Source organism: Pantherophis guttatus, chromosome 2, assembly GCF_059756535.1.
Source record: "Pantherophis guttatus breed Tessera chromosome 2, ASM5975653v1, whole genome shotgun sequence".
In the NCBI taxonomy this organism is placed as follows: domain Eukaryota; kingdom Metazoa; phylum Chordata; class Lepidosauria; order Squamata; family Colubridae; genus Pantherophis; species Pantherophis guttatus.
In genome coordinates, this window is record NC_142064.1 from 187,968,582 (window position 1) to 187,996,137 (window position 27,556).

General features: G+C 39.2%; 1 long non-coding RNA gene across 1 annotated transcript; it reads right to left on the reverse strand.

Moving 5' to 3' along the window:
• Window positions 1-1,595: 1,595 nt before the first annotated feature.
• LOC148115459 (uncharacterized) lies at window positions 1,596-14,764 on the reverse strand. Its single transcript, XR_015732557.1, has 2 exons — window positions 14,610-14,764; window positions 1,596-6,927 (listed from the first exon to the last, which is right to left on the reverse strand). It is a non-coding gene; the product is annotated as an uncharacterized LOC148115459 (long non-coding RNA).
• Window positions 14,765-27,556: the final 12,792 nt, after the last annotated feature.

The window sequence follows — 27,556 nt, forward strand, 5'->3', positions numbered from 1 at the left end:
GTTGCCAACAGTTTTAGTATCCACTACAGCATTAGTTGTTGACAAATTCTTTAAAAAGAGATTTACTATTATTGCCCGCTGATTTCCCTTCTGGTTCTTTTGTGATGGGAAATTATTTGGCACATCGGTAGCATAGATCACACAGAAACATGCTTTAGGGACATTAAACAGGAAATAGGTCTCCAAGGAAAGAGTAGATGTCCACGAGTTAGAGATCAAGGCAATTCAAGATTTCTAACTAAATGTACCAATTTGTCAGCTCTGCCAAGAATTTAATAGTTAGTAGGCTTAGACTAGAAATATGAAAAGCCTCTCAGAAGGAAGCATGGAAACTATTTCCAAATTGCATAAATGTTTCAGTGTAAGTCACTAGTAGTTGAGCTTGACTTGCTTACTTTTTGGAGGGGATGGATCTGAAAAAATGCCCAAACCAGGCTTGCAGCCTGGTGCCATTTGTTAGATTTTATTCAAAATTACAGTCTGCACAATAGATCCACAGTAATTCCACCATATCTTTTTGGAAGCAAAAAAATAAATCAAATCGCTTTCGGCAATCTATCAATCAGAATGACCTTGAAATGACTTACATTCAGACAGCTCATCATAGCTTCCTGGGGAGCAATTTCTCAGCAAGATAAAATTAGCTTCATGTGAATGAAAAAACAAAGAAACAAACAAAAGGTGTTGCTTTTGTTGTAGAACTATTACTTGAGTCAGAATTGACTGCAAAGATTAATTTGAAAACTTGCATTAATGTAAGAAATATGATGGCTTCGCATTAAAAAAAAACCTTTTAAAGAATGTCTACATGGACCTTTAGACCTTTAGAATTGTCTATCATGTAATTTCAAGTTAAGAGCATGATAGACTAAACAAGATTAGAATTCTTGAAAGGAACATTGGATAGACTCATCAAGAATAAGGATCCTGGTGGCTACTTGCTATATCTATAATATGCCAGAATTATAAGCAAAATATATCTAAATATAAGTTGTGATGAAACAAGAGTAGGATGTTTTCATGCCATACTTCATGTCAGGTGCAAGCAACCAGATCCACATATGTTGAGTTCAAGCTATTTTATTGTATGCTGCTTATAATACAGGGATCTCCCAAAATTGCTTGCCTTCCCTTAAGAAGAGATAGATAAGGTTCTATGGAGCTTGGAGGAGGGGTGTCAGTCCCAGATCTCTTGGGTCTCGTGCAATGATTCAAGATTAATTTACAGGTTGACTCATCCTCCCTGCCCAGCTGGGCATTCCTCATTATCTAGAACTTTCCATGCTCAGTCGATCACTATGGATGTCTTATTATGGATCACACCAAAGAACTGCACTGAATCTCCTGATTCTCTTAGTACCTTTTGGTAATGAAGATTGTCTGGAAATATACAAATAATGGAAATCCCAAGAAAACAAACCATGCCATCTCATTCCAATCTGAATTAGGCTTAATTATGGGCCTGAATCTGTTCTGATCACATTGAGGGCAAGGAAGAGGGACAGAATAACTGTTAGATTTTATTATTGAAATTAGACCAAAGAACCAACTCAATCAGATACACACACGTCTAAGCACACATTCAGCCACATTGGTTCAATTCATTGGATAACTTTATTGACTTTGTCTAGCCAATTCAAAGACATGAAGTGAAGAAATCTTTTTCAAAGCAATTCAAATTAGAATAGTTGTACAGCTCTTTTAATAGGTCACTAATTTTCATTTAAGTGAAGTATATATAAAGGGAGTTACCCGGAAGTAAGTACATATTGGGATAGTTAACAAAAATTCCACAGAAACGTTGCTGGAATTGCAGAAAATAGATATAAAATCTGGAAGATAACAAATATGAGGGTGAGGAAGCATTTAAAAAAAAAAACAATTTACTGACAAAATATACAAAATGGTTAATTTTGAATATGTACAAAAACCTGTTTGCCAATGTTTTCCTCCCACTCTATTAATAGTATCAGTTCTAGAATTTTCAAGCCAGACATGACCTTGAATTATATGAACCTGGGAAGATGCATGTTCAGATCTTCCAGAGTGATCCTCAACATATCAAAAGTTAGCCAGATTATCTCCATGATTTTCCAAAGTTCAGTATTATTGTTCTTGTCTTCAACAGTAATGCACCTCTCCGGACAAAGATTCAGTGACATGTATTGCTTATTTAACTTGGACACAGACCTGCTAAAATTATGGAATTTTTGTAGCATGTTTAAATAATTTTGCAATATGAGATAATGCTTCTAGTTGGAAGAGAATATTGTTGTTCTTTTTAAGGAAAAGTAATTGAGAAAGTATAAAAACAGTATAATCTAAGTATGCCACATTGCTTCCAAGAATTGCTTATTTTTATATATTAGTGCATGGTATCAAAGGGAGTATTGTAACGTACATAATGATAACCTTTTCATGTCATTTTTGTTTTCAGTATACCATATATTTATTATTCATATCAATCTGTCTTTTAAATCATCTTTCTCAGACTTCCAGCTTTAAATTTTCTTGATTATCGTCACAGAACTAGATGAATAAGTGGCACATCTGTTCATGAAGTGGTTTGTTATCTGTTTTGATGAGATTTGAGATGAAAAGTAGGAAGATCTTAAATACATAGAAGATAAAGGCACACAGTTTTAAGTACAATCAAAAATTCACAAGTGACTGTGCTAACCTGTGATTTCTGATAGCACAGCGTGGAATATTAACCAATAATCTGAGCTCAACTACATTAAAGAAAACTGTGCTGCAAAATCTCAGAGAAATCAAAGGACAACTGATGAAACAGAATAAATTGCATTTATCATGTCATCAATGTGAAATATATTCAAAAGTAGCATATAAAATATGGGGGGGGGGGTTCCCCACTGATTCTTCTTTTTCTTCTTCTTAGTATATTCCTGCGAGTGCAGGGTCTGCTTTTCAAATAATTGAAAACCACTTTGCACAGTCAGCTGCATCTCCTGGGTCCAGGCCCACAGCTTGCATATCTTTGTTGACGGTGTCTTGCCATCTCTTTTTTGGACACCTGAGAGGTCGCCGGCCATTGACTTGTAGTTGGTAGGCAGTCTTGGCAATAGTGGAAAGTGCTGCTCTCAGGATATGTCCATACCAGCGGAGCCAGCTTTTTCTCATCTTCTCTATAGTTGGTGCCACACCAAAATGGTGTCAAATTTGTGATGTGGTCAAGAAGGGAGATGCCTGATATCCAACAGAGCATTTGCTTTTCCATGGCATGGAGATAGCTTTCGGTCCCTGTTGTTGCTGCCCAGCATTCAGTGCCATACAGTGCAACAGGGTGAATGGTTGTCTTGTCTTGTTTCCCACTGATGAACCATATAAATCTAAAATGCATCCCTAATTCCATTTATTTAATCAAGAAACCGGATGGATTAATGACTGCACATTCATTTCTCACGGGTGTTGGCTATTATTTAACAAAGTAGTAAAATGAAGGTGACTCTACCTTAAATAAGTTCCCTAAGAAACTGGATTTCCCAGAAATGTTCTCCATCTATACACTGATATTGCTATGGAGAACTGAACTGAACGAATAAGCTTTGCCATCAGACTTGAATAAGGAGTAAGCATAGCCTTTCTTTGCTAAAACAACTGCTTCCTCTCCCTAAGACTTTTACGTAAAGGGCACTTCTACAAATGCTACCATATAAGATAAATTCAGGTACTTTGGAATTTTTCTTCCTCCTTTGCAACTATTCCGGTCTTCTGAACAGCATTCAACAGTCAAAGTGACAGTTTCTGCAGACTTAAGGTTTAAGAGTTCAAGAAAATACACTCTTCATCTCCCTGTTTTTGAAGTTAAATTTCTATGAAGGATATCATGGTATAGCTTGAATTTACAGGGCAATCCTACATGTGTCTAAATAAATGGCACTTCATTGAATGGATCTAGGATTACAGTTTTTATTCATTCATTTATTGACTTCCTCCATATGCTAAAAAGTAATCTAACCCTTTACCTCAACCAGATTGAATTAATAAAATACACAGTTTAGACAGAGCTTTCCACTTCATCACCAGACAGATCTGGAAGAAATTAATAAAGCTCTCCACTCGAATTACAGCTTTCTCCTTAAATAGGGATGATAATACGAAGCAAGATTAGCTACGTCAAGGCCACTAACCAGCCTTTTGCAAATCAAGAACTTTAAGATGATTCGCAGTTTGTATGTTGGGATATTGCACATGTGGGAGAGCCTCATGGTTGCCATAGTGATTGTGACATTCTCAAGCAAAATCTGATGAGTGTTCTTATCTCAGATGCTCAGCTGTGCTTTGCTAAATGATCAGGAAGTCTTGTTATAGAATAGGAGTAGCAAAACAACTGAATGTCCTAAATACTCTGGCAGTGACAGCTATAGAGAAGATTTGCTAAACTAGGTTGACAGCAGTCAGCGCATAATAAAATGACCATGCCACCATTTCTACACCAAGTGATACCAAGGCAGATGAGAATGTTGCAAACAATGCCATCCACCTGTTATTTTCTTACTGTTTAACATGTGTGCTACTGGATAGTGTGCTGCTTTGAGGAGTTGCAACAATCCAGTCAGTGTTAATACTGGTTCTTGACAGAGATCTCCAATACACTGCATACCTAGTGTATTGCTATCTAATTTTTGAAAACAAATGGCCTTAGTACCGGTAGTTACCATCACCCCTGGAGCATCAAACTTCAAAACTGAATAATTCATTCTGTACTGTCTAGATAATAGGTAACTAGTAGATAATTTTAGTTAATTAAATTGGCACCCAAAAAAATCCACATTCATATTTCCCATAATACACATTTTGTAAACTTCTTGACATCCTACTTACCAATATGTTTCTGCTAATAATGACGTAGTACAACATCTTCTGAAAGAAATTAACTTTAAGCCATATTTGCCTTGTACTACAAACAATGGCACAAAACATGCCATTGTACTAGAAAGTCTGGCTGTCAATCAGATTAAAGGTCAATTGTGTACCATTCAACTGCCCTGCCTGGCAAGGTCATTAAATGGGCTTTAGAAAAGTGCAAAAGTGCAATATAGAGAGAGGAGAGGAGGAGGAAGAAGAGGAGGAGGAGGAGGTGGTGGTGGCGGTGGTGGAGGAAGGAAAATGACCTGTAATGTCTATATCTCTCCTTGCATAGCTCCCTTTTCGTATCTCCAATGCTTCCAACATTGAAAACTAGGTTTAAAACCAGGGCATAAAAACCTATACAAAATATAAAATCCTATGCAATCCTATGCATTAAATCCTATGGTGTTTTGGTCTTTGATACTAATTGTGCTGATAATTTTATATTTCCCCCAATTTTCCTCTAATTTTCTACCCATATTTTTATATTTTATATTTCCTCTAATTTTATATTTCTCCTAATTTTCCACCCATAAAAGCCTACAGCCATAGATACAATGGAAAGAACACCCATTTTTGATTCCCAGCATTCGAGACTTTCATAAGAGAAAGCCTCTTCTGCTGCACCACTTCCTGAAATGTTCATACAACATGCAATATTCTAAAATCACCTTGGCATTCCAGGAAGTATTTGTGAAAAATAAGGCTTTTGTAAAAGAGTGCATCATTTTAAATATGTGTAAAAAAAAAAAAGAACATTGAAGACCTCTTGGCCTCCTTGTAAAAATCATTAACACATGCAACTCTTTCGGCTCTGTGACAGTTTTTCTTTAACCAAAATATTACTATTTACACTTCACGATGGTAGGATTCCACCTACATTCAAATTGAGATTTGAGATTTATTTTTTACTTATTACAATAGAGATTGTTTGGAAACAGTTGATTCAAAATGTGCCCAAGTCCCTTAGCTTTACCCACTTCCCAGTGGTGAAATCCAATTTTTTTTTTACTACTGGTTCTGTGGGCATGGCTTGGTGGGTGTGGCAGGAGAAGGATACTGCAAAATCTCCATTCCACCCCACTCCTGGGGGAAGCAGATTGCAAAATCTCCATTCCCACCTCACCTCTGGCCAGCCAGAGGTGGTATTTGCCAGTTCTCCGAACTATTCAAAATTTACGCTATCGGTTCTCCAGAACCTGTCAGAACCGGCTGGATTTCACCCCTGCCACTTCCCTTGTTTTAATGTTAGGACTTTAATTTGCTCTCCTCATCTTTTTAGGCCATGTTTTCACTAGGCAATTGGAGCATCTGTCCTAGGGTGGTGGAAGGAATCATGCCTCTCTGGCCAAATTTTGCATGCTACAGATTTTCCAAGATGGATGGCTTTGACATACTTTTTGGGCAACCCTAAAGATGCCCAACCTGGATTCCCCTTGGCCAATACAGGAGAGAAGTCTGGAAGGAGCCCTGACCTGGTGTAGGTTGATGCAATTTAAACTGTTTCATTCAAGTGATTTGAGTGGCCTCTTCATTTTGGAAAAGCAAACCGCATCAATCTCACAATCTGAACTGCTTCATTGCAGCCAATTGACTTTGATTCCCACTGAGCTAATTTACACATTTTGAACCAACTGTACGGGATAGCTTCATGAGAGGTGTGCTATCTAATATCTAATCAGAAGAAATTCAAAAACCATCAGCCTCACTAGCAATTCAATTGCATGTACAAAATCATTATAGAGGTTAAAGTAAAAAAAAAAATCATCCTTCTGATTTAATTGGAGCCGAATTTGCAAAAAACCATGAATTTCACAGCTAAAAACCAGGAATGAAAAAAAAAATGTAGCCAGCAACTAAGACTTAAAAAAAAAACCTCAGATGATAAAGCTTCTCTTCCTGAAATCATGACTGTCAACTTTGATTATATGGAAGGAGGCAGTTTCTAGGATACAGAGACACTCAGTTATGCAAAGTGAGTCCTATTTGTAGTACACATATTCTTGGCCATCCAATCTTCACAAATATATCTCCATGTTGTATATTCTTCCTCTTCTGTAGTTAGAGAATAAAGACAACAATGAAAATTGAGTTATGAAATCAGAAAAAAAAAAGAGCACAGCAGTTTATAAATGATAATAAAATCTATCCCAAATGATTTTTAGGACAGAATTCCTCAAATTGAGAGCCTGGATGAAGAGCACATCTTTCTCCTTCTGCCCTGGCCACTTTTTACCGAGGCATAATTGAGAGCATTTTAACAAACTGCATCACTGTGTGGTTTGGTGGCAGCAGTGCTTCAGATAGAAAGTCCATACGGAGAGTGGTAAGGACCGCCGAGAAGATTATAGGAAACTCGCTTCCTGTTATTCAGGATACTCCTTATAAGCGGTATGTGCTTAGAGCTCAAAGTATTGTTAAGAGACCCCACATACCCACTTCACAGTCCGTTTCTGTTGCTCCCCTCTGGGAGGAGGTTTTGAAGTATTTCTAGCAGGACTACCAGATTCTGTAACAGATAGCATTTGTTCCCTATGCTATCTATCTGGTAAATTCACAAGTTTCGTTTTTCTCACCATGTACATGTACAGTATACATCCAAACTAGACTCTGCTGTTTCTCTGTGTCATATAATATATGTGGGGATATGCATAATTTTGTATTTATTTATTTTGTCATGTTTATGTAGTGTGTATATTGAAAGTGGTGACCCTCTGAGAGCTGTATGCAACAAAATATCTTTTTAATGTATGCCAATTCGTGTACATTGAAAGTGACAATAAAGTTATTCTAAGTGTAATAGTTCCAAATTGTTTCTGTAAATGTAACAGAAAAAAATCACATTTGTGAATAAAAATGTGAAAAATGTACTGTGATAAAAGTTCCTTTTAAGAAGCTAATGTCAAATCAGTGGGATAAGCTGAGCTGTTATAATACCCATGGCAACTGGGAACCATAATTGAAATTACAACCTTGTATTACATACAGTACTTGCTTGTCTGTGATTCTGGAAATAAAATTCTACCAAAAGTCTAAGGGGAATATATGATGGCCTATATGTTTTAAAACACACTTTGAAAATGCAATAACACTTCTATCACAGGGCATTTATAAATGCTTTTTGTTAGTCTCATTTGGCCAAAGGATTAATAGTATTATTCAATATGTTTATTGTTTTGACTGTGATAACAAATAGGCTTAGTAGTTAATGTTATTTATTATCTTCTCAGTAGCAATTATTTCAGGGAGGTGTATGACATAAGTAACATAATGTTAAAATGTAGACCAAGAATCCAAATCTGGAAGGACTGGAAAGTTCAAGTTTCAGGTTTGATCTTGATACAGGGGATATAGTCATCGAACCCTTGTCATGGTCTGACCACTCGCTCCTTCGACTGGACTTTCTAACCACTACACCCCACTGCAGGGAGGCGGAGCCGACCAGGTGGTTCTGCCCCAGGTGCCTGATGGATCCTGATAGGTTCCAGATGGAGCTTGGGCCATTTCCTAGACTCTGGCTCATGACTTGGCTGAAGACCTGGTGGCCGCCTGGGATAGTGCAGCCGCTGGGGCTTTGGACCGCATCGTGCCTTTGCAGCCTCTGACCCGGCACCGAACTCACCTAGCTCCTTGGTTCTCCGAGGAGCTGAGGGAGTTGAAGCGCCAGAAAAGACGCCTGGAGAGTAGTTGGAGGACCAGACGCTCCGAATCCGACCGAACACTGGTGAGATCTCATATTAAGACCTACCTAATGGCGATAAAAGCGGCGAAATCTAGCTATTTTGCCGCTCTTATCGCGTCATTAGATAATCGCCTAGCCGCCCTGTTTAGGGTGACCCGCTCCTTCCTCCATCTGGAAGCGCAGGATGATCCCTTGCAGGGTCGAGCTGAGGATTTTGTGCAGTATCTGTATGACAAGATCGCTCAGATTCGGGAAGGCCTGGCCTCTGACTGGGTAAGTCCAAACGGGATGACTGAGGCAGGTCTTGAGAGTGTTATCTGGGAGGAGTTCGATCCTGTGGCTCCCGAGGACATGGACAGGATCCTGGGACGGCTGAACGCGACCACATGTTTTTTGGACCCGTGTCCCTCCTGGTTGGTACTGGCTTCCCAGGAGGTTACATGAGGCTGGCTCCAGAGGATTGTTAACACTTCTTTGAGTGAGGGGGTCCTGCCGGCCGCTTTGAAAGAACCGGTGGTGAGGCCCCTCCTCAAGAAGCCCTCTCTGGATCTGGCTGTATTGGCTAACTATCGTCCAGTCTCCAACCTTTGCTTTGTTGCGAAGGTTGTTGAGAATGTGGTGGTGCGGCAGCTTCCCCGATACCTGGATGAAGCTGTCTATCTAGACCCGCTCCAGTCTGTCTTCCGACCTGGGCACAGCACGGAAACGGCATTGGTCGCGTTGGTGGATGATCTCTGGAGGGCTCGGGATAGGGGTTGCTCCTCTATCCTGGTCCTGTTAGATCTCTCAGCGGCTTTTGATACCATTGACCATGGTATCATGTTGCGCCGGTTGAAGGGGCTGGGGGTGGGGGGCACTGTTCTGCGGTGGTTCTCCTTCTACCTCTCTGACCGGTCGCAATCTGTGTTGACAGGGGGGCAGCGGTCGACCCCGAGACACCTTGCGTGTGGGGTGCCACAAGGGTCAGTCCTCTCGCCCCTTCTATTCAACATTATTTTTGTTGTTGTTAGTTGCGAAGTCGTGTTCAACACATCGCGACCCCATAGGCAATGTTCCTCCAGGCCTTCCTGTCCTCTACCATCCTCTGGAGTCCATTTAAACTCATGCCTACTGCTTCAGTGATTCCATCCATCCACCTCATTCTCTGTCGTCCCATTCTTCTTTTACCCTCAATCTTTCCCAGCATTAGACTCTTCTCCTGTGAGTCCTTCCTTCTCATTAGGTGGCCAAAGTATTTGAGGTTCATCTTCAGGATCTGGCTTTCTAAAGAGCAGTCAGGGTCGATCTCCTCACCTCATTATTTAATCATAGTCAAATAAACTAATTTTCTTTCTCCCTCCTAGCCATGCATAAATCCAATAGATAACAATCTAAACTCCGTTTTCTTTTAATCTCTTTGCCTCTTCTATTGACGTTCTTATCATCTTTTTCCAAGTCCATTTGTTCTTTCCATGAAATAGCTCCAATAAATTCAAAATATTTTAATTTTAAAGGGTAGCCCACAATGCTCTTTGGGTACAATATTCGTATACTTTATTAGTATACGAATATTGTACCCAAAGAGCATTGTGGGCTACTCTTTAAAATTAAAATATTTTGAATTTATTGGAGCTATTTCATTATTAGGTTTTAAAATGATCAACCAATTCCACTTGTTGATTCAATATTTCCATCTCTGTCTTTTTAAATCCTCCCGGCCATGACTGGGAGGATTTTTCATCAGGTTCGCCTGATTCGCCAGTTGCGTCCCTTTCTGGATCGGGACTCATTACGCACAGTCACTCATGCCCTCGTCACCTCCCGCCTGGACTATTGCAATGCTCTCTACATGGGGCTCCCCTTGAGGAGCACCCAGAGGCTCCAACTGGCGCAGAGTGTGGCTGCGCGGGTGGTAATGGGAGTGACATGGCGCTCCCATGTAATACCTCTCCTGCGCGAGCTGCACTGGCTCCCGGTGGTCTTCTGGGTGCACTTCAAGGTTTTGGTTACCACCTTTAAAGCGCTCCATGGCTTAGGACCTGGTTATCTACGGGACCGCCTATTATTACCAATAGCCTCCCACCGGCCAGTACGCTCTCATAGAGAGGGACTCCTCCAGGTGCCGTCACCCAAACAGTGTCGACTGGCGGCCCCTAGGGGGAGAGCCTTCTCTGCGGGGGCACCTACCGTCTGGAATGAGCTCCCCCCAGAGATACGGAGAATCCCGGATCTGCGCACCTTCCGCCGCGCTGTGAAGACCTTTTTATTCCATCAGGCGGGCTTGGCCTAATCTCTTCCCTTTTTTAAATATGTAAATTTTAATCTGTTTTTAAATTATTGGGGTGTTTTAATCTGTCTGGGCCAAAATGATTTAATTTGATTTTATTTGGTTTTTAAATTTTTTGTATCTATGTATTTTATTGTTTGGCTGTTCACCGCCCTGAGTCCTTTGGGAGTAGGGCGGTATACAAATCAAATAAACTAAACTAAACTAAACTAAACTAAACTAAACTAAATTCCATCCTAGAGTCCATTTTGGTTATCTTCAGAAAAGTTGCTCATCTTCAGTAATGTTTATTTCAAGTAAAGAGTTAAAGAGCTCAAGCATTTCATTTCTCCCACAGATCAAAAATTTCCTTTAAGGTAGCCATCATGTATTTTAGTATTTTAACCACTCAGAGTTGCTCTGGAAGGGAGATGGGCAGTTTCTAAATTTGATATATAAATAAATATATAAACAAACTTCTTGTTTTGCACTGAAACTTAAACAAAACAGATTTTCCCGGATGATAGGATCTTGCTAATTACCGTAGTTTCAATGTTTTTCTTTAAATCAGTTTCACAAAGCCTTAGCTCAGAAACTACTCTAAAGTCTAAAATCACTCTTTTGCTGTATATTGCAAAAAGTTACAAATAAAATAAAATTAAAATAAAGATCTTGCAAAGCTGAAAAGATGTAGTTTCATTTCTTTTAAATAGATTGAAGGGAAGCTCACCCAGTAATTTGCAGATTTATAATTCTGAAGGTTTTTCAATCTTAAAGAGGCAGAAAAGTTGCTAAAAATACAGGTTTGGTTTAGCTTTGAGTCCATGAAGGCTGCATTTATAGCTCAGACCACAATGAATCCATGACTCCTAGCTGATCGAAAGCAGCTGCAAAAATGACAGTGTCTGCTGCTTGCATACAAAAATCAGCTGTCTGAAGTACATATGGAGCTTTTCCAGAACTCCCTTTCTTCCAGAGAGAATTTCAACAATCTGGATCTGACATGCAGGTGCCTTGTTGACTGAAATGTCACTGAAATCCATGCAGAGTGGAGAAAATGTGAGCAATAGCTTGCCTTGCCTCATTGGAAGTCTGAATGAAAATCATTTTCTTAGTCCATTTTAACCCTGCTTCACGTCTGCTTTTTCTACAGAAATGCCTTGGTGTTACTGTGGGATGGCATTTCCTAAAACAGAAAGAAACATGGGAGTACAACCCTCTTTATTTATTTATTTTTTTAAACTTTCAGTTTTGATACCATAAATTATATTCTAGATAAACTCTGTGGGCTGGGAAGTTGGAGGTATAATATTATAGTGATGCTGCTCTTTCTAAATGGTCGGTTTCAGAAGATAGTGCTGGGGAATTATTGATTTGCCCCAAGGCACTTGTATTGTGGAGCTCCTCAAAGCTCTAATTTAGCCCTTATACTTTTGACTACAGTAGTGGCCAAAATTGTGGAAACCTTTTGGGAAAAGTGTATTTTCTAAAACTAGTTAATAACACCACTTTTGTTTTTTGGAGTAGTACCATAAAATTATATATCAATGGAAAGATTATTTAATCAAGAATGTAATCAAGAATAAATTTTATGAAGAATTTGCTATTAGAATAGCTGTTACAGTTTAAAGAAGAAAAGTGAAACACGTAGAAAAAAATGAGATATACAAAAATTATCACCATAGAAAAAACGAGATATACAAACATTATCACCATGTCAGTTAATACTTAGTTGGGTAACCTTTAGCATGAATTACGGCTTTACAATGTCTTCCCATGGAGTGAACCAAGTCTTTTAGTTCTGCAGCTGTTATAATGTGAAACAAAGATTGAATGATTGCTTCTATTAACTGGGTTTTATTGCTGGGTCGCTTCTGACTCACAAGTTTCTTTAGTCGGCTCCATAGATTTTCAATTGGGTTAAGGTCTGGGCTATTCCCAGGCCATTCCAGCACTGGAATATGATTATCTTGAAACTCCAAAAAAAAAAGTGGTGTTATTAGCCATCAAACCTCAAAAATACACTTTTCCCAAAAGGTTTCCACAATTTTGGCCACTGCTGTATCTACATGAAACTAATACAAGAAGTTTTTTGAGAGTAAGGGGTGACATAGGCATCTGCTGGGGTGACGGGTGCAGTGTGTGTGTATATGTCTTCAAGTCAGTGTTGACCTCTGGAGAGTGCCAAGACTAGTCCCTGCAATTTTCTTGGCAAGAGTTTCAGAAGTTCTTCGCTATTGCCTCCTTCCTAGTGTTGAGAAAGAATGGGTGGCCAAACTCATCCAGATGACTTTCGGATATCTAATGCAGATTTAGAACTCTCGGTCTCCCAGATTCTAGCCTGATGCTTCAACTGCTACACCAACCCGGTTCTATGAAGAGTGCAGAGAGGAGTTCATGCATTATAATGCTGTCCAATATTCAGGTGCAAATAGGGAGATCAGATCTGTATCATGTCAGATCCACATTTTGTCTTTTCTTTCATCACTACAGTTTGTAATGGGTACCTTCCTAGGTGACTCTCAGTCCTGCTCTTCCTTTTCATGAAACTACAGATTTGTTAATTTTGAATCATTGCCACCACTGGGGTAATTTTTGATAAAGCAGTCTAATACGGGAAAAAGGATGTTTGTTACTCATTTTCTTCACTGCTGCTGCACAATATGCTTCTTTCCACACTGGTCTGATTTATTTATTATTTATTATTAGTTTGATTTATATGCCACCCTTCTCTGGAGACTCAGGGCGGTTTACAATGCATTAAGCAATAGCCTTCATACTTTTGTATATACCTGCTTAGTAGGGCTTTTGGCCTCCCCAAGCGGTGTTCTATTTTATACAAAGTCAGTTTATTGCCCCCACAAACCGGGTCCTCATAATGCTCCCATAAGCCCTGAAATGCTGAAAAGAGGCAACCATTAAATAAAAAAGCAGTTCATTTATGTATTTAATTTCTACACTGCCCACTTACCTAAGTAGCTCTAGTATTCCTGCCCCTCTGATATCCAGGCAGTCATCTCCCAGGAACAACTAGTACTGGTTCACTGTAAACCTGAGATTCCTGGTCCTGGGAATGTACTTGGTTGCAAATAAACCAGGCCTTGCACAGAATTAATGCACCCCTCTCCAGGTGGGCTTTAGGAACCTTCCAAATTGTAAGGGCATTTGGGTTTTTCTTTCCTGCTACCAGTGGTGGGTTTCAATTTTTTTGACTACCGGTTCTGTGGGTGTGGCTTGGTGGGCGTGGCAGGGGAAGGATACTGTAAAATTTCCATTCCCATCCCCCACTCCAGGGAAAAGTTACTGCAAAATCCCCATTTCCTCCCCAATCCAGGGAAAGGTTACTGCAAAATCCCCATTTCCTCCTGATCAGCTGGGACTTGGGAGGCAGAGAATAGATGGGGCGGGGCCAGTCAGAATTTTTACTATTGGTTCTCTGAACTATTCAAAATTTCCGCTACCGATTCTCCAGAACTGCTGAAACCCACCTCTGCCTGCTACTATTTCAAATTCTATTTGTCACCGAACATTTTCAAAAATGCAATAAAGACAAATATAAAAGATGCAGTTGGCGTGAGCTTAAATGGACTCTGGGGGATGGTAGAGGACAGAAAGGCCTGGAGGAACATTGTCCATGGGATCGCGATGGGTTGGACACGACTTCGCAACTAACAACATAAAAGATGCAAAGAAACAAAGAAAGTAAGCTTCTTAAATTGCTGAGCAAAGTTACTAAACAAATTGAAAAAATATTGGAGAAAAAAAAATGTTGACTTGGAAATTCCCCCATTCCCCAAAATTGGAACGTACCTGTATCTATTCCTTCTAAGTTCACTCAAACGTTTGATAGTGTTTTGTTTTGTTTTTGTCTTGGTCTGAAATAAAGGAAATGATCTTTGTGATAATGTTTTGTTCTATCTTTTGAGCAAAGCATGAAAAGTGCAATTGAGGCCAACTACTTCATAGGTCACACATTAAGACTCCATGGTAATGTGTCTGCTTTCACATTGCTAAAATCAAGCAAATCCATTATTGACACGGTAAAATGTTAGTAGAAATCTTGTTAGTAAAGCTTCAGAACATTTTAATAAAAAATTGAGTGGCCTAAAGGCAACATTGCAAAGTAGTGTAAAACAATATTCAATTTTTTTGCAAATACATATACCTTTTGGCCTGAGAGAAAATATGAAGGCACAGCTTTAATCACACAAAATCTCATTTCGGAAATCAATCCCAAATCAAGGAATCTGATTTATGATTTGTTCAAAACAAACAAACCTAAGAAAGCAGCAGATCATTTATTCCTTTGAAAGTTTGGTTTATTTTACAACAATGCCAAATGGCAGTGGATGCACACATATGTGGACATAGTTGGCACCAGTTTTTAAAGTAGTCATAACAATTCTGGGGTGGTGGTGGGGAGATGGCTTTTTTACAACTTGAAAAGAAGACATGCTTTGATGAATTTATTTTGTTTGTGTGTTGGTTACTTTTAAAATTCTAAGAATTATTTTGATTACAAATATGATACATTATGCATAATAGCTTTTACATTAACTCAGTGTTTATCACATTTGGCAAGTTCAAGATGCGTGGAATTCTACTCCCAGGATTTCCCAGCCAGCATGCTTCAATTTTGAGAGTTAAACTCCACATATTTTAAAGTTGCAAGTTTGAAAAAAATGCTGCATTGATTAATCCATTTACATTTTCTTACCTGCATTCCTTTATTACAAGGAGGTGCTTTGGATGTTCTCCCCATGTTCAAAGCCCTTCTTTCAAGAATGTGTACAGCCCTTCCATCCAGAGGCCGCTGTCTACCAGAGGAACAACTATCATGGTTAAATCGATAAGCCCAAATAATACACAAAGAACATTTATTTATTTTTTAAAAATATGGTCGCCCAACTGACATACAGTAACTCTGGGTGGCTTCCAGAAATCAAAACCCAATAACCCCCACCCTCCTGGCAACAACCATCAAACCAACTCTTTGTGGGCTCCGTATCATCCTGGGATCCCCAGGCTCAGTGGCAAAACATATCTTCTGGGCCTTTAAAAAAAGTCTCAAGGTGAGGACCAATCTTAGTTACAGAAGGATAATGTTCTACAGGGAGGGAGCCACCTCTGAGAAGGCCCTTCTTGTTGGAGCCACTGGATGGACCTGCTTAACAGAAGGACATACCCTCTGTCCCCATTTTGGTGGGTTGGGTACCTGGGAAAAGATGGCCCAGCAACAGGGGAGATACACTGCAATGGAATGGGCTATGTGATTCTTTTATAATTTCAGCTTACCTTTCTTTGTTCCCCATTTGTAAAATAAAAGAACAAATGAAAAAAGGGGAGAAATCTAACAATTAACATTGGTATTTTCATTTCTTTTTCCAATCACCTCTCTTTCCAATGCACCTCTCTTAAACAGAATCTAAAAGCATGGCAGCTGATGGGGACAATTACCTTCTGTTATTTTTCTCAATGATTAAGCTGATTGATCAGTAAAAAAATAAAGAAGTCTCAGCAGCAGCATAAAAGGTCCAGTGTCCCACATTGATCATCCATCTGTTGAGCTATATATAGATTCCTGGTCACGGAGTAAGAAAGCAACAGCTGCTGGTGAATAGCCTTGAGTTTATGGGAGAAAGCGAAAGTTCATATACAAGAAAACATTCCAGTGGATACTGCCAGCCAGTTGCCTGATTTGGATTGTATTAAAAAAAAACCCAGATCTAAATACGGGCTCCTATTAGCATTGTTATGAACGCCATGGCTGTATTTTCATGTTCTGCATTTTTGTACTCTTTGCATAAAGAAAGATTCTAGATATTATGAACAATTTTTGCTGAATTACTATGCAGGGAGTTAAATACTTCTCTCTGGAAGATAGGAGGTGTCATTTAGGCATACAATTTGTTTATTTAGTTCAGCCCTATCTCCTCTCCCTCCCTCTCTCCCTTTTCCTTCCTTCCTTCCTCCCTCCCTCCCTTCCTCCCTCCCTCCCTTCTTCCTTCTTTCCTTCCTTCCTGCCTGCCTGCCTGCCCGCCCACCTGCCTGTCCGCAAGGAAGTTCTCTGCTATTGAACCAAAGTCATTGTGATGTATTCATTCTGAAATGGATATTTAACTGAAGATGCCATAATACAAGTGATATTGCAATAAGAAATGCAATGATACGGTAAAAACATAATCAACAAGCAAATTCAAGATGCTGTTTATGTTAATCTAGCATGGGAGCTCCCAGTTTCTACTCTAATTTGAAACCAACACTCATTCTTTTTGCCATGCTGGTTTTGCAATATCCATCACAAATCATTCTGAATTGAACTGCACCAGAAAATTCCCATGAGAAGAACAGGAATTGTTTTAAAAGTGAAATGTATCTTCACTATCTAGTGCACTCAGAACTGTTTAATATTTAAGTTTCTAAAAGCTATATTTTATATGTAGTCCTTTGTTGTTAGCAGGCCTTCCCAGGGGCTACAGAATATTGAAAACGGGTCTCTGAGGTGGAAAGGGAGATTCATGAATAGAGAAAGTGGTCTATCATTTGAGATCTCCTTATTGTAGCAGCTGAAATTTCTCTTTTTATCACTTTTCTGCCAATTGAGAAAAACAGGATGTTGGATCAAGGGAAAACTTGGTCAGAAAAGCTGACCAAGAAAAGCCCTAGTTTTCAAGAGAAAACTAGGGCCCAGAAAATTTCAATGTCCTTATGTTCCCAGAGAAAGCCTAGAAAATAAATCACAATCTCTGCTGGACATTTACAGTAATTTTCTACCTTGATTGCATGGATTTTATTTTTCCTTGATTCACTCCTTTCTGGTCCTCTTAGAGTCACTTTTGCTGGAGGAACCAAAGAAATGTAAGATCTGTTCATCAAAGGCAAGAAACTTCTTGGTTTCTTGCCGGTTAGGGTTAGGCTGCTAATTATCAAAGCCTATCGTTTTACATTCTTTTTTATAATATATTCATTTGCCATGTGTAACCCAGATGAATGTTTAGAGAATTAATATTTTCAATTATTGTTATGATTCAAAGATTCAAATGCCATTTTTTACAAACTTATCTTGAAGTCTAGCTGTCATACTGATGAAGTTAAATTAAATTGTATTTTATTTGAGCCAATGAATTTTAAGGATGTTATCTGTACCTCCATTAATACTTGCAGTTTATATACTTATATGGTTTGGCACATTACTTCAAATACAATGTGTTGGATCCTTCACCATTTAGGCAACTAATGAAAACTTTTGGTTGATTGTAACTAGCTTTAGAATTTCCATTTTTATATGCCAAACCAATTTTTCCAATCTTTTTATCTCTAGAAGTGTGAAGATTGCAACTATAGAAAAGCATCAGGAATATGCTGTATTGGGAGGAAGTTGAGCTAAGAAGAAACACATCTGAACATGGAAATTACATAGAACTGTACTACTTGTGTTTCTGTATCATAAATATCTTTGGAAAGGTGGAGATTTTATTCTCTTTATTCTCTTAGGTTGACCATTGACAACAAATTTCATAAATTGTTGTTGGAACATGAATTTCTATCTTATCTATGATGAGCTGAGGCAATCCCATTTTTAAGTATTGTAAACGCTTTGTCCTTCTTTTCAATGTCATCTTTTCTTTTTGCTAGTTTTGCTTATGGCCACTCACCATTTTTATATAATGCTCCAATTTAGACGGTGGGTAAACAGAAGAGAAAACTGGAAAAGTTATATCCTTCGTGTTTCTATTTCTAGTAAAAAAATTGATAGGTTCTTCTTTACTTTCAATGCAAACAGAAGGATTTTTTTTTTAAAGAGACTCTTATTTTTTATATATATACTGTAATGTAGCTATGGAACTAGCAATGGGAATATCTGAAAGACTAAGAATAATTGTATGCAACTGTGCCTAATGCCATACAATATTTCCAAATATACTCCTTTTTGCTCATCCTTTACATATAGACATATTTCTAAGTGTATGTTGTTTTGTAAATAATTTTGCCAAATGCATACTCAATTTTGGAATGAATATACATACATATCTACAAATAAACTTTGGGAAGTGTAATAAAAGCAGTAGTGAAATGCAGCCTGTTATATCCGGCTCGGACAAACTGGTAGCGCCGGCGGTGGGAGGCTCTGCCCACCCACCTGGACGTCATCACGTCCCATTTTTGATGCTCTGAGCATGCGCAGAAGGTCCTGCAAATGCGCAGTGTCGCGAGCAAGAAAAACAAGCCTGCGCGCGCACACTCCCATTTGCGAACCAGTAGCGAAGGTAAGTGGATTTCACCCCGAATAAAAGTTACTCATGAAATTATTTCCAGGTGGAAAAAATATCCAGTCTTACACATCCACCATTCTTTAGTGACAACCATAAATCAAGACATCAATGAAATCCTAGAATTAACTGTGTGCAAAAGTACTCACATGACATCTCTGTAACGTTGGATCCTTTTTGGACTATGGTTATATTTACACTTACTTGCTAAACTGAGTTGTGCTAAATCAAGCAGAACAATGTCTCATTATCAAAAAAAATTTAAAATGGAAATGTGGAGAACAATTTTATTACGCATTTTTCACCCACATACATTTTTTGCTTTAGTCATTGCCATTTCTTCGATGGTTCAGTAATTCTATTATGAAACATATGACATTTACAGTGAAGAAACTTGTTTTCAATTTGCCAGCAAACCAGAAAGCAATGGAAACACTTGCGCTAAATTTAAATACGTTGTAAATTGTCACCTTTTTTCCTAGTATAGCTTGAGATTTCACATCTATATATTTTAATGATCAGCCAGCTAGATACGCATCTAGCTAGCTGTGCCTGATAAAATTACCCAAAACTCTTCTTTGAATTTGCTGTGGACAAGTAGTAGTTGGAAAAGACACAACACTCTTCATCGGCTTTGGTGCAAATAATAAAAAGAGGTGGAACATTCAAAACAAATTCTGAAGTTGTTTCTAAAGGAAATCAGCTCATTTCAGTGAGGCAGAACTTACTTCTGTGTAAAAGAAAAGTATGTAGGATTTCACTATTAACTTTTCTGTACTTGATTTTAAAGAAGAACATGTATTACTACAATACATAATGTGACTTCTTGGATTATGGTTTAAGCAAATGATTATGTTTTAATCAAATATATATCTTGTTATATTTAATGGACACCATATCCCTCTGTTTTCCATAATTTTCAATTGGATAAATATAGAAGTTACATTTAAAATGTGAAAACTTTGGGCACTGTATTTGTTTGGTAGCATTTTATTACTTCTCCCAGTGCCTCTCTCTTATCTGTAAGCCATAGCCCATGTCCTTCACTAACAACAGAGAGCAAAGAAAGGAGCAAGTGAGTTTATATTCTTCTACTGAGAAGCTTCCATCTCCATATAATAGCTGTTCAGGCAACTATGATATCTTATAACATAGTTCTATTGTTGTCACAATGACTTAAACAAGTCATTGGCATGTTTATTAATAGAATGCAATTCATGTGTATATGAAGAAGACTTACTTAGAAGAAAATATGAATTCTCAAAAGAATACTTAAAAGAAATCAAGTTTAATGTGGAGCATTTCTTTACATCTGGGCAGAGGTAAACTGGATATTCCATATATTTCTGTAAGGCAACCTGGAACTGGACACTGAAACACCATTTCAGAAACATGCTCTGATTTAGTATCGTCCTGTCATTTCTTTGACAGGACTGACAGAATATGCAAGTGACCATTAAGAGTGACCCAGCAATATATCTATGGCAGGGGTGGGTTCTAATTTTTTTTACTACTGGTTCTGTGGGCGTGGCTTGTTTGGTGGGCATGGCTTGGTGGTCATGTGACTAGGTGGGCATGGCTTGGTGGCCATGTGACTGGTCATAAGTCAAGGACTATCTCTGCCTTCCTCTGCATGGCAGCCTTGTTCTAGTAAACGCCTTCTCCTTTCTGGTAATTTTCCTCTCTGTTAGAGGCACCAAAATAATCTAGACGATATAAGGTTTCCTGCTGGAGCAGGAGGTTGGACTAGATGGCCTCTAAGGTCCCTTCCAGCCCTAGATTGCTGTCCTGTTTCAAAGTGTCTTCTGAAGCCACGTCTAGTGCCAGGGTTTGTGGTCCTTCCTTCCTCTTTCTTTCTCTTTCTTCTTTCTTTCTCTCTTTCTCTCTCACCCTTTCTCTTTCTTTGTCTTTCTTTTCTTTCTCTCTCTTTTCTCTCTCTCTCTCCCTTTCTTTCTTTCTTTCTTTCTTTTTCTCTCTCTTTGTCTCTTTGTCTCTCTCTTTTCTTTCTCTCTCCCTCTTTCCTTCTTTCTCTTTCTTTCTTTGTCTCTTTCTTTGTCTCTTTTTCTATTTCTCTCTCTCTCACCCTCCCTCCCTCCCCTTCCTCCTGAAATGCCAGCAAAACTTTGCCACTTTGCTCCTAAAGTGGTCTAGGCAGGGGTCACCAACCTTGGCAACTTTTAGTCTTGCAGACTTTAACTCCCAGAGTTCCTCAGCCAGCAAAGCTGGCTCTTTCTCTCATGTCACTTCTTGGCCTGAGCAACAAAGCCCCCAACCCGGACCTTTGGTCTCCACAACCTGTCAGGAGAAGGAAGGACAGGCTGGAGGCTGCTGTCAGGAGAAGGAAGGACAGGTGGGAGGCCGCTGGGGGGGGGGCGCTGTCCGGCCAGGTCAAATGCAGGACCAGGTATTAAAGGAGGAACCATCTGCACTTGGAAGAGGATTGTGAGGGGGGAAACAAATCCCACCCCACCCCACTTCCCTTTTACCTTTCTTTAACATGTCCTGCTTCCCTCCCCAAACCTTGGGAGTTGGCATCCTCCACGCCACAAAGCCCTCGAGGTGGCTGCAGGAGGGGGAAAAGAAAAAAAAAAGCCTTGGCCTCTGAAGCCTCTCGAAGGCTTCGAAGGTGTGGGTGTGTGTTTGGTGGTGCTGAAGTGAGCCATGCGATCTGCCCCTTGCCTTCCGCCACCACCACCACCTCTGCCTCTTCCTTGTCTCTGCCAACAGAAGTCAGAGAGGAAAAGGCAATTGCTTTGTTGACCATTTCTCCGTGTTTCCAGCGAGGGCGGCTGACTTGGGATGAAATGTAGAGAAACGCTCGGCAAAGCAACTGCCTTTTCCTCTCCGACTTCTGTTGGCAGAGAGAAGGAAGAGGCAGAGGTGGCAGCGGCAGCGGAAGGCAAGGGGCCGATCGCAGCCGATGTGGTTACCCAGTGGGCTCCCTTCGCGTGGCCCACTTCAGCACTGCCAAACACACACACACCTTCGAAGCCTTCGAGAGGCTTCAGAGGCCAAGGTTTTTTTTTCTTTTCCCCCTCCTGCAGCTGTTTCGAGGGCTTTGTGGCACGGAGGACACCACCTCCCAAGGTTTGGGGAGAGAAGTGGGGCACATTAAAGAAAGGTAAAAGGGAAGCGGGGTGGGGGTGGATGGCAAGCTGGCTATGGGGACACCGGGAAGGCAGTGTGGAAGGCAGGGAAGCATGGCAGGGCTACGGGCTGCGGGGAAGGGAGTAGGGGAGGCAGGCTGGGATGGTGGGGGGGACAGGGGCAGCTAGGTAGGCCGCGACTCACAGGCTTACCTGGCAGGCACACTGCTTCAGGTGTAGTGCTTCAGGCAGGCAAGCTGCAAGCAAGGACTCACATAATATAAGTGAGGAGTTACTGGGTGGAGGAGGGCGGGGCGAGCGAGCGTTGGGCGGCTGGGGAGAGTGAGCGTACCAGTTCGGGGGCATGGCCAGGTTCTCCAAACCAGCCCAAATTACTGCTACCGGTCCTCACAAACCGGGGAGAACCGGTAGCAACCCACCACTGATCTATGGACTTTGAAAATATTACATGTTGTCAAATTGCTGGTTCTGTGCAGATTATCATTATGAATGTTTCTGTTTTGCTATAGAACAGAGGGTGGAAATGGTATAGAGAGCAGAAGAAGGCTGAGACTTGCTTCTGCTGTATGGAGATTTACAGGTCTGATCTTGTGTTGGAAAATAGCATGTGTCAGCTTCCATGTAACTAATGCAGATGACATGCTGGAAGAGGAAATGCAACCTTTGATTTTGCTAAATTTTGCCATAAGGCAGCACATCAGAACAATGTCTGTTAGCAATAGCAATAGGCTGAAACTTATATACCACTTCACAGTGCTTTACCGCCCTCTCTAAGTGGTTTACAGAATCAGTATATTGTAAATTTTGGCCTCATTTTACCAACCTCAGAAGGATAGAAGGCTGAGTCAATCTTGCTGGCAGTGGCCAGTATTAGCCTGTAAAACTGCATATTAACCACTGTGTCACCATAGCTGTTAAGCTATAGCTAGAGAAGGCATGGAGCTGCAAGGTTCTCAAGACATCTGCAACATCTATAATATTTATAAAGTCTCTATGGGTTGGCATCTGGATAATTTTGGAGCACTTGTTCCAACTAGAATCTGCCTGCACAATACATATAAAAACAGGCAGCCTAATGGCCCTAAGGGGGAAGGATGCCCCATGTATTGCAATGTCCAATTGCAGTAATCAAGGTTTCTTCGTGGACAAGCCTCTTCTATGGAGCAGACTGGCTCTCAGCACAAGGTGATATGATAAACTTATTTGATTCAGAGGAGTTAGAGGCTGAGGGTCCTGATCTAGAATTCAGGGAACAAGCAGATTTCTGAGGCTAACTCAGCTAGCAATCAATAAGAAAGATTTGGGGGCAGAAGGAGTTAGCTAGCAAACATCCTGGTCTTGAAGAAATGTTGGGAACCCCAGTGGACTGAACAGAAGAGATCTACTTGGCTTCTTGAGAAGCAAGGGTGCAAATGCCTTTTTTGGACTATATAGCCACTGCATATAGCCAAAATATCTTGTTAGGAAGAACTACTGACCTCAGATTTGTTCATCTGGACTGGCTCTTCAGTCTGGACTGACTAAATAATTTCCTTGGCAGTTGGATTTCTGGGCTGTTACTGTACAGATTATGCCTATGTCTCTGTACCCATCTTCATTTTGGATTGAACTCCCTAGTCATGCAGTTCTCGGACAAGATCTTGGTCTCCTGTGTACATTTTGTAGCTCTTGCATGCCTTCACACATACTGACTCTGTGTGTCTTATATGTGACTTCTTACTACTCACCAGTAAACGAATTGATTTCTGTATATGTGCAATCATGTTATTGAATTAATGCAGCCAATCAAGGTAAATCTGTCCCATATCAAGTACCCTGTGAAATAAACCAGCTGCAGAAGCCTGCTAGTTTCAGAGAAATGTTGAGTTCTTATATGAACTTAATTTAGTGTTTTATAACTTAATAGTGCTATACCTAAAATGTTCATCTAACCAGCTCACTATATGATTTCAATTTTTAGGATCTTTAGAGAAAAACAGATAAGTCAAATAATGACAAATTATGAGCACAATGGATGCTATTCAAATATTTGCCTTCTTTTCACATGAAATCCACATTTTCGTGTCCAAATAACTCCTTGGCTGTTTCAATAGCTTGTAGAGACATTACATTTTGCTTTGCTTTTTGTTTTTGTTTTGTTTTATGGAAAATTAAGGTGCCCCTATTAGTTGTTTGGAAGCTGCAGATACATACCTCCAACTGATTTGGCTTCTGTTGCAGTGGGAAAAAAAGCCAGGTTTATTAGGCTTAGAGCCATAGATTGTGATTCCTGGATAAATTTGATTCTCCGCTCCCGCTACTGTTTGCCTGATTATGACTAGAACTTTATTGGCTAGTGACATTTTAAACTGACTTGCTATTATTGCCATCCATTATTTGGTCAAGGTCCAGCACTTTGCCATTGTCCATCACTTCAGTGGTTCTCTTCTGTGCCCTCCATTTATCCTGGAGCTGCCATTTCCAAGTTCACATGATGCTGTTCCAATGGCATATTTAAAATTTATACCTGTTGTTCCTGGACACATCTGCTTCAAACAGAAAGTTTGATGAATGGGAAGAAAATCCATTCCCTTGGCATTTAGCCTTAGGACATCATTGTATCTTTCTCCCTTTATGAAGTAGAGATACAAGATATTTTATATAGCATTTTAAGATGTCTTTAGCATTTCATTTCTTTTGAAAGTCTCTCAGCCCTCTGCTTCCTCAACATGGCCCAACCTCTCCTTTAAACAGAATAAAATTCACTTGTCAGTTCTGAGGGCTCAATATGATGCACTTAGACATCATATTGATGACACTCACTGTCTGGGATGTTAGTTTGGGTAGGAGGGGGAAGGCAGGTATTAGTTGGCTGGCTTTTAATCAATATGATTACTTTGTTTGGTTTGATAGAAGCTAATAGTTCTACAGGCACTAGGAAGATAGGAACTACTGCAGTTAATACTTTGAGCCACAGGATTATAAAAGATCATGAGAAACACATATCCAATCAGCAAAGGGATGAAGAACAGCCAAATGGCCAAATAATTCTTGGCACTACAGGTAGATGATTTGTTAGTGGCCAGGAATTCTCTTCACATTTGAGAGGACTGAGAATCAAAATAATAGGGGTTGATAAGTTCAGCTACAATTGTCCAAGGAAGGAATCCTAAAGCCTTGCAAAAAATTGCCAACCTCAAAAAATTGCCAACGGCTGATTTTATTTTATCTTCCTTGGATAAATTTTACTGCCCAATGACTAAACGACCAATTTAAGATTGCTCATTTGTGGCCAAAGTGTAAGTTTTTTTAATGTCTGGTGTTATATCAGTTTATCTTTTAGATATCACTATGAAAATTCACAGATACATTCGTGAGTGGGCAGCCATATAAATTGAATGAATGGATGGATGAATGAATGAATTATTGGCATCTTCATTTCTTTTAGAACATTCATTTTCATATGCATTTACCTAATGTATGCAATGATCCAAATACATTTCCCTAACATAACACAATTTTTGCACTGTTCCTCTACTGGATTTTCCCCCCAATATGCAAATTGTTTCTAAATTGGCGAAATGAGTCATCAAATTTGGAAAACTGTGAATATATAGTTGTACTTCAATTTCTTTATAGGCCCAGGAACTAAAAACAATAGAGATATCCAGTAAATGTAACTCAATATTTCAGTTTTTCCTATCTATGAAATCACAACTAAAGATTAAAAAAATGTATAACTGCTGGTGGATCCATTATTAAATCTTAAACTGAAAGCCATAGGCAATGAAGGTCAAACAAACTCATATTTTCATATGACAAATTTCAAACACTGTTTTATATCCTGAAACTGATTTAATAAATATATTGTAGTAATATAGATTTGAATCTGGTTTTATTGCCTAACAGGCCTGCTCTAATTAAGTGGTATTTATGGATGGTCCTCTTCTTATTTCTATCTAACCTAAATCTGGCTGTTAGAAGAGTATTGATTGTAACTGAGTTTGTTTGTAGCGTGTGACTTTTATTTCCCATTTTATGTTCACATATTGATTTTTAAAAAAATGAAAACAGGTTTCTTTGCCTAACAATACAGGTAACCTTTCTTTATGAAGTCATCATTTCTCTCTCTTTCAAGAAAAAATGTGTTTTAATTTCATAGTTTTAAGATATTGAAAGGCTGTATTGAGCTTTTGGTAACATGAACATTTTAATTGAATAAAATAAGCACAGTAATCATTTGAAAGATAGATGTCTTTAAATGAGTCCTAGTGAATTGTATCAGATATTGAAGGAAAATAAACAACAGCAAGTAACTTACTCCATATATTTTCATTTCATATTACAGTACTGGTCCCTTGTTGTTCCTCGTGGCATTCAATTCTAAATCCACCTAATAGTCTGAATTTTGTGTCAAGTTGGATTTAAAATTATGATCACATTTCTCAGAATGCTTTTTCTTTTGTAGCCTTGATTTACATTCTTTTGGCAACAACACTCTTCCCCTTGGAAATAACAAAGGGGAAGGTAGTTCATCTCTTTTATATGATTTTTGGCAATAACATTTTTGTGGTAATAAATAACAGTGTTCAGTATTCAAACTACAGCCTGCAGAAACAATGCAATGCAAAGGACTTCCTGCCTTACAACATTCACTGAGCTTCCCATTTCAGCTTTGCAAACCTGCCTGCAGGAGTTGTGAATTCCAGTCTAGTGTAGCAATATTTGTTTCAGAAAAGCTAAGCACCAAATTGAAATGATGATGTCCTGTGAAAATGAAAGTGTTTGGAGTTGAAGCATTCTCTAACAAGTGTGCATAGGCGGCACAGTACAAATGAAATGAAGGAGTCAATTTGGATAGATTGACAGTATGATCGATCTCTTCTGGCATGCCAAAGTGAAGTTTATCACTACCAACTTGGTTTAAAAAAAATCATTAGATTTAGCAAGAGGATTTAGTTTGGATTTGACCCCTGGAAGCCCTTCCAACTCTACCCTGTTTTCATCAAATAAATAAACATTGCTGTCATGTTTGAATATTTCCTTAGCAATCGCTTGATGCAATTAGATTTGTTTTCTTTCATACAGTCCTTTGATTTTCTTTGCAGAGAGTCATAGTCTTGTTTCATTGGCCTACAGAGGCCAAGGAAACCACCAAGAGATCAATCTCATTTTAGTTTCCTTATCATAACCTTTTTCCTAGTAATCTTGGATAACAAGTCCAACTTTAATGTTGAAAAAACAGCAATAATGAAACCATAGGAGATTTATCCAAGAAATCATAAAGAACATCTTGATTTATAGCAGACATCTGAAGGATCCCCTTCTACTACCTTCCTTACCCTATTCCTATTCTCTTTCATTCTCTTTTCTTTCTGAACTAAATATGAGTTTGATAACA